We start from the raw sequence: 6000 nt of genomic DNA on the forward strand, positions 1-6000 counted from the left end.
GCGACCAATCAGCAGAGCGGTTTTTAAATTTGGCGCCAATAATGCTGATTGGTCACGGCCGGCGACTGCGACCAATCAGCAGAGCGGGGTTTACATTTGGCGCCAATAATGCTGATTGGTCGCGGCCGGCGGTCGCGACCAATCAGCAGAGCGGTGTTTAAATTTGGCGCCAATAATGCTGATTGGTCGCGGCCGCGACCAATCAGCAGAGCGGGGTTTAAATTTGGCGCCAATACTGCTGATTGGTCGCGGCCGGTGACCGCGACCAATCAGCAGAGCGGTGTTTAAATTTGGCGCCAATAATGGTGATTGGTCACGGCCGTGACCAATAAGCAGAGCGGTGTTTAAATTTGGCGGCAATTATGCTGATTGCTCGCGGCCGGCGACCGCGACCAATCAGCAGAGCGGGGTTTAAATTTGGCGCCAATACTGTTGATTGGTTGGGGGCGGCGGCCGCGACAAATCAGCAAACCGTGTTAGTGAGAACAGGAGAGCGTGTTTAAATTTGGCGCCAAAATCGCTGATTAGTCGCGACCGCGACCAATCAGCAAAGCGGTGTTTAAATTTGGCGCCAATATCGTTGATTGGTCAAGGCCGGTGGTTGCAACTAATCAGCAGAGCGGGGTTTAAATTTGGCACCAATACTGCTGATTGGTCGCGGCCGGCGACCGCAACCAATCAGCAGAGCGGTGTTTAAGTTTGGCACCAATATTGCTGATTGGTCGCGGCCGGCAGTCGCGACCAATCAGCAGAGCGGGGTTTAAATTTGGCGCCAATACTGCTGATTGGTCACAGCCGGCAACCGCAACCAATCAGCAGAGCGGGGTTTAAATTTGGCGCCAAAATCGCTGATTGGTCGCGGCCGGCGGTCGAGACCAATCAGCAGAGCGGGGATTAAATTTGGCGCCAATAATGCTGATTGGTCGCGGCCAGCGAACGCAATCAATCAGCAGAGCGGGGTTTAAATTTGGCGCCAATAATGCTGATTGGTTGCGGCCGGCGGTCGCGACCAATCAGCAGAGCGGTATTTAAATTTGGCGCCAAAAATGGTGATTGGTCACGGCCGTGACCAATAAGCAGAGCGGGGTTTAAACTTGGCGCCAAAATCGCTGATTGGTCGCGGCCGGCAACCGCGACCAATGAGCAGAGCGGGGTTTAAATTTGGCGCCAATACTGCTGATTGGTCGTGGCCGGCAACCGCGACCAATCAGCAGAGCGGGGTTTAAATTTGGCGCCAATAATGCTGATTGGTCACGGCCGGCGACTGCGACCAATCAGCAGAGCGGGGTTTACATTTGGCGCCAATAATGCTGATTGGTCGCGGCCGGCGGTCGCGACCAAGCAGCAGAGCGGTGTTTAAATTTGGCGCCAATAATGCTGATTGGTCGCGGCCGCGACCAATCAGCAGAGCGGGGTTTAAATTTGGCGCCAATACTGCTGATTGGTCGCTGCCGGCGACCGCGACCAATCAGCAGAGCGGTGTTTAAATTTGGCGTCAATAATGCTGATTGGTCACGGCCGGCGACTGCGACCAATCAGCAGAGCGGGGTTTACATTTGGCGCCAATAATGCTGATTGGTCGTGGCCGGCGGTCGCGACCAATCAGCAGAGCGGTGTTTAAATTTGGCGCCAATAATGCTGATTGGTCGCGGCCACGACCAATCAGCAGAGTGGGGTTTAAATTTGGCGCCAATACTGCTGATTGGTCGCGGCCCGCGACCGCGACCAATCAGCAGAGCGGTGTTTAAATTTGGCGCCAATAATGGTGATTGGTCACGGCCGTGACCAATAAGCAGAGCGGTGTTTAAATTTGGCGGCAATTATGCTGATTGGTCGCGGCCGGCGACCGCGACCAATCAGCAGAGCGGGGTTTAAATTTTGCGCCAATACTGTTGATTGGTTGCGGGCGGCGGCCGCGACAAATCAGCAAACAGTGTTAGTGAGAACTGGAGAGCGTGTTTAAATTTGGCGCCAAAATCGCTGATTAGTCGCGACCGCGACCAATCAGCAAAGCGGTGTTTAAATTTGGCGCCAATATCGTTGATTGGTCAAGGCCGGTGGTTGCAACTAATCAGCAGAGCGAGGTTTAAATTTGGCGCCAATACTGCTGATTGGTCGCGGCCGGCGACCGCAACCAATCAGCAGAGCGGTGTTTAAATTTGGCGCCAATATTGCTGATTGGTCGCGGCCGGCAGTCGCGACCAATCAGCAGAGCGGGGTTTAAATTTGGCGCCAATACTGCTGATTGGTCACGGCCGGCAACCGCAACCAATCAGCAGAGCGGGGTTTAAATTTGGCGCCAAAATCGCTGATTGGTCGCGGCCGGCGGTCGAGACCAATCAGCAGAGCGGGGTTTAAATTTGGCGCCAAAATCGCTGATTGGTCGCGGCCTGCGGTCGAGACCAATCAGCAGAGCGGGGTTTAAATTTGGCACCAATAATGCTGATAGGTTGCGGCCGGCGGTCGAGACCAATCAGCAGAGCGGTATTTAAATTTGGCGCCAATAATGGTGATTGGTCACGGCCGTGACCAATCAGCAGAGCGGGGTTTAAATTTGGCGCCAATACTGCTGATTGGTCGCGGCCGGCGACCGCAACCAATCAGCAGAGCGGTGTTTAAATTTGGCGCCAATAATGGTGATTGGTCACGGCCGTGACCAATAAGCAGAGCGGTGTTTAAATTTGGCGGCAATTATGCTGATTGGTCGCGGCCGGCGACCGCGACCAATCAGCAGAGCGGGGTTTAAATTTGGCGCCAATACTGTTGATTGGTTGGGGGCGGCGGCCGCGACAAATCAGCAAACCGTGTTAGTGAGAACAGGAGAGCGTGTTTAAATTTGGCGCCAAAATCGCTGATTAGTCGCGACCGCGACCAATCAGCAAAGCGGTGTTTAAATTTGGCGCCAATATCGTTGATTGGTCAAGGCCGGTGGTTGCAACTAATCAGCAGAGCGGGGTTTAAATTTGGCACCAATACTGCTGATTGGTCGCGGCCGGCGACCGCAACCAATCAGCAGAGCGGTGTTTAAGTTTGGCACCAATATTGCTGATTGGTCGCGGCCGGCAGTCGCGACCAATCAGCAGAGCGGGGTTTAAATTTGGCGCCAATACTGCTGATTGGTCACAGCCGGCAACCGCAACCAATCAGCAGAGCGGGGTTTAAATTTGGCGCCAAAATCGCTGATTGGTCGCGGCCGGCGGTCGAGACCAATCAGCAGAGCGGGGATTAAATTTGGCGCCAATAATGCTGATTGGTCGCGGCCAGCGAACGCAATCAATCAGCAGAGCGGGGTTTAAATTTGGCGCCAATAATGCTGATTGGTTGCGGCCGGCGGTCGCGACCAATCAGCAGAGCGGTATTTAAATTTGGCGCCAAAAATGGTGATTGGTCACGGCCGTGACCAATAAGCAGAGCGGGGTTTAAACTTGGCGCCAAAATCGCTGATTGGTCGCGGCCGGCAACCGCGACCAATGAGCAGAGCGGGGTTTAAATTTGGCGCCAATACTGCTGATTGGTCGTGGCCGGCAACCGCGACCAATCAGCAGAGCGGGGTTTAAATTTGGCGCCAATAATGCTGATTGGTCACGGCCGGCGACTGCGACCAATCAGCAGAGCGGGGTTTACATTTGGCGCCAATAATGCTGATTGGTCGCGGCCGGCGGTCGCGACCAAGCAGCAGAGCGGTGTTTAAATTTGGCGCCAATAATGCTGATTGGTCGCGGCCGCGACCAATCAGCAGAGCGGGGTTTAAATTTGGCGCCAATACTGCTGATTGGTCGCTGCCGGCGACCGCGACCAATCAGCAGAGCGGTGTTTAAATTTGGCGTCAATAATGCTGATTGGTCACGGCCGGCGACTGCGACCAATCAGCAGAGCGGGGTTTACATTTGGCGCCAATAATGCTGATTGGTCGTGGCCGGCGGTCGCGACCAATCAGCAGAGCGGTGTTTAAATTTGGCGCCAATAATGCTGATTGGTCGCGGCCACGACCAATCAGCAGAGTGGGGTTTAAATTTGGCGCCAATACTGCTGATTGGTCGCGGCCCGCGACCGCGACCAATCAGCAGAGCGGTGTTTAAATTTGGCGCCAATAATGGTGATTGGTCACGGCCGTGACCAATAAGCAGAGCGGTGTTTAAATTTGGCGGCAATTATGCTGATTGGTCGCGGCCGGCGACCGCGACCAATCAGCAGAGCGGGGTTTAAATTTGGCGCCAATACTGTTGATTGGTTGCGGGCGGCGGCCGCGACAAATCAGCAAACAGTGTTAGTGAGAACTGGAGAGCGTGTTTAAATTTGGCGCCAAAATCGCTGATTAGTCGCGACCGCGACCAATCAGCAAAGCGGTGTTTAAATTTGGCGCCAATATCGTTGATTGGTCAAGGCCGGTGGTTGCAACTAATCAGCAGAGCGAGGTTTAAATTTGGCGCCAATACTGCTGATTGGTCGCGGCCGGCGACCGCAACCAATCAGCAGAGCGGTGTTTAAATTTGGCGCCAATATTGCTGATTGGTCGCGGCCGGCAGTCGCGACCAATCAGCAGAGCGGGGTTTAAATTTGGCGCCAATACTGCTGATTGGTCACGGCCGGCAACCGCAACCAATCAGCAGAGCGGGGTTTAAATTTGGCGCCAAAATCGCTGATTGGTCGCGGCCGGCGGTCGAGACCAATCAGCAGAGCGGGGTTTAAATTTGGCGCCAAAATCGCTGATTGGTCGTGGCCTGCGGTCGAGACCAATCAGCAGAGCGGGGTATAAATTTGGCACCAATAATGCTGATAGGTTGCGGCCGGCGGTCGAGACCAATCAGCAGAGCGGTATTTAAATTTGGCGCCAATAATGGTGATTGGTCACGGCCGTGACCAATCAGCAGAGCGGGGTTTAAATTTGGCGCCAATACTGCTGATTGGTCGCGGCCGGCGACCGCAACAAATCAGCAGAGCGGTGTTTAAATTTGGCGCCAATAATGGTGATTGGTCACGGCCGTGACCAATAAGCAGAGCGGTGTTTAAATTTGGCGGCAATTATGCTGATTGGTCGCGGCCGGCGACCGCGACCAATCAGCAGAGCGGGGTTTAAATTTGGCGCCAATACTGTTGATTGGTTGGGGGCGGCGGCCGCGACCAATCAGCAAACCGTGTTAGTGAGAACAGGAGAGCGTGTTTAAATTTGGCGCCAAAATCGCTGATTAGTCGCGACCGCGACCAATCAGCAAAGCGGTGTTTAAATTTGGCGCCAATATCGTTGATTGGTCAAGGCCGGTGGTTGCAACTAATCAGCAGAGCGGGGTTTAAATTTGGCACCAATACTGCTGATTGGTCGCGGCCGGCGACCGCAACCAATCAGCAGAGCGGTGTTTAAGTTTGGCACCAATATTGCTGATTGGTCGCGGCCGGCAGTCGCGACCAATCAGCAGAGCGGGGTTTAAATTTGGCGCCAATACTGCTGATTGGTCACAGCCGGCAACCGCAACCAATCAGCAGAGCGGGGTTTAAATTTGGCGCCAAAATCGCTGATTGGTCGCGGCCGGCGGTCGAGACCAATCAGCAGAGCGGGGATTAAATTTGGCGCCAATAATGCTGATTGGTCGCGGCCAGCGAACGCAATCAATCAGCAGAGCGGGGTTTAAATTTGGCGCCAATAATGCTGATTGGTTGCGGCCGGCGGTCGCGACCAATCAGCAGAGCGGTATTTAAATTTGGCGCCAAAAATGGTGATTGGTCACGGCCGTGACCAATAAGCAGAGCGGGGTTTAAACTTGGCGCCAAAATCGCTGATTGGTCGCGGCCGGCAACCGCGACCAATGAGCAGAGCGGGGTTTAAATTTGGCGCCAATACTGCTGATTGGTCGTGGCCGGCAACCGCGACCAATCAGCAGAGCGGGGTTTAAATTTGGCGCCAATAATGCTGATTGGTCACGGCCGGCGACTGCGACCAATCAGCAGAGCGGGGTTTACATTTGGCGCCAATAATGCTGATTGGTCGCGGCCGGCGGTCGCGAC

Source organism: Phyllobates terribilis, unplaced genomic scaffold (genome assembly GCF_046119375.1).
Source record: "Phyllobates terribilis strain yellow unplaced genomic scaffold, ASM4611937v1 Scaffold_6__1_contigs__length_29720123, whole genome shotgun sequence".
NCBI classification, from domain to species: domain Eukaryota; kingdom Metazoa; phylum Chordata; class Amphibia; order Anura; family Dendrobatidae; genus Phyllobates; species Phyllobates terribilis.